At 36.4% G+C, this 2,360-nt stretch overlaps 1 pseudogene; it reads right to left on the reverse strand.

Moving 5' to 3' along the window:
- Positions 1-344: 344 nt before the first annotated feature.
- Positions 345-854, reverse strand: LOC126500237 (UDP-N-acetylglucosamine transporter-like; annotated as a pseudogene).
- Between the last annotated feature and the right edge of the window lie 1,506 nt (positions 855-2,360).

Genomic DNA, 2,360 nt, shown 5'->3' on the forward strand with positions numbered 1-2,360 from the left:
GCAACCAAAAGGGTGAAGTCATTATGATCTCAGACTGCAGGCCCCTTCCAGTCTCCCTCTAACCCTCACCCCCAGACACACTTCAAAGCTACCAGACGATGTACACATTTCATCCTGAAGTCTACATATTTTCAAATCATTTCAAAAGTATGATAGTTTTAGCATGATGATATTGTCCCAGAATCCACAGAAGTCCTTTTTCCCTTGTAATAGCAGCTACTTTTTTGTGTGGTCATGATCTCAAACCTGCAGGAAATCTCACTAACACTTATTCATGTAATATCTTTAACTGGTTAGTCATGATGGTGCCTTATGAATCTCAACATTAATCTTGCAAAAAGGACTTATGTGGATTCTGTGACAATATCATCACGTTCAAACTGATCATACTGTTCAAATGGAACTCCTCCCATCAGAATTACTAGGGAAATTGATACACACAAAGGTTTTTTAAACCAAGCATTGACACAGAAAATAATTGTGTTGTAAGTATTTTCAACTGATATGTATCCAGATTAATGACTGCATCTAGGTTTGTCAGTGCCACATAGGATAAACAATTCAGAAGAGTGTGCATCCCTCATGGAATGGCAAGCTCAAGTGTTTCCATGGATTTATAAAGAATTTCATCATGCAGTTACTCGGGAAGGTGTTCTCATAGTACACTTATTGGCTTTCTAGGCTAAAAAGATGCAGGCCATTATTTTAAAAAATTCCGCCATAAACCCCACTGTAGAAGATCGATAATAAGGACCCTCCTCTTTTAAAGCCCTAGAATAACATACCGTTAGAACCAAACTGGTAGTTCAAAACATCAAAATTCCCAAGGAAAGATATTTTAGGCTGGCAGACATTGTTTTCTCCTCATCTGTCACTGGTACCCTTTCCATTTCTTAAAGTCCCTGCAGCTTCTTGAGCACACAGTTTTCACGAGGCAGAACTGTACCTACACCAGGTTCACAGACTTTGTGGGAGCTCAGGGAAGGCCACAGAAGGACTGGCTGCCAGCCTGGCCCCCTAGGCACTATTCCTACAATAGTTTAAAAAATCCTTTTTGTATTTGCCCTTCATGCACCACTCTTCTAAACAAATATACAGAATTCATTGGCTGGAGAATCTGTTGATGTGCCAACTAAAATGCTTACCATTGTCTACTGTCCTCAGATCTATAGGTTCTTCAGTTCTTAAGTTAGCATTTACCATGTGTGTTAAGAAGCTGGCACATACTATATAAGTACTACTTGTAGCAGTAACAAATACCTGGACTTTTACGTATAATAGTGTGAAAGTGTTTGTGTAAAATTTCCAAATATATTTTTGCAACTCATGCAAAGTATAATACATGTTAGTTGTATCTATCTGCAAAAGTGGGAATTACAAATGATCTTGGCATTTAGTTTCCTCATTACAGGAAAATTCAAGTGGTTCTTCTTGATTATCCAAAATGTCCTATTGTTTTTGATAAATCTTATAATATGAAACTTTTTATTCCTTAGTTTTTCAGAGATTATTCTTGGGAATAAGAATAACCAGAAGCCAGAATTGCCTACTTGGTAGGTTAGTAGTAAAGGAAAGATATTCATCTAGATAAATTCCAAATTTAGTTGGTGTTAAGGATGCCAAAGTTTTAGCGAGGACAACACTATAAGAGAGACAGCTTCTAGTGTGTTCTTGGTATAAATCCAAGTGTGCACAAGAGGGATTAGAGTTAGCCCACTCTGCATCTGAGACAGAATAATACACCTATAGTTCCCACCATACTTTTGTCAGAATGTCTGAACATATTCATAGTCTTTGGTGAGGATCCACGGAAGTGTTAGCAGGAAACACAGAAGTACTAACTGGTGGGAATCATAGACATGCCATCAGGAAACAGACACTCAAGGACCGCCTTACAGATTTTAACATGTCTCTGTACCATGCAGCATTCTTGTTCTGTAACAATCATTCACTATCAGTGTGGTGGAGGTCAAAGCTGACAGAATTTTCCAGTGTTTCCAATAGAGCTTGATCCCTTTGCTCCACGTGCCTTCCAACATTATGTGACTGGGCCCCTGGGAATTTTGAAATGTTATAGGTCCCTTCCCTGAGGTCCTGCAACAACACCTATAATAAAAGTTCCATTTATAAATAAATCATAGTAAGAGATTAAAAGTAATAACTAATCATTAAATCAATTTAATCACAATAGATTGAATCACAATATGCTTTACTAAATGTAATTTAGTAAAATTATTTATTATAATTTAGTATATATTTATCTACAATAAAACTTATTATATGAAGAATATACCTTACTAAAATTATATTAAAATTATTATGTATTTCCAGAAATTTCCATTTAATATTTGTAGGCTATG

This window comes from Alexandromys fortis, unplaced genomic scaffold (assembly GCF_014885135.2).
Source record: "Alexandromys fortis isolate MF-2015 unplaced genomic scaffold, M_Fortis_MF-2015_v1.1 scaffold_33, whole genome shotgun sequence".
In the NCBI taxonomy this organism is placed as follows: Eukaryota; Metazoa; Chordata; class Mammalia; order Rodentia; family Cricetidae; genus Alexandromys; species Alexandromys fortis.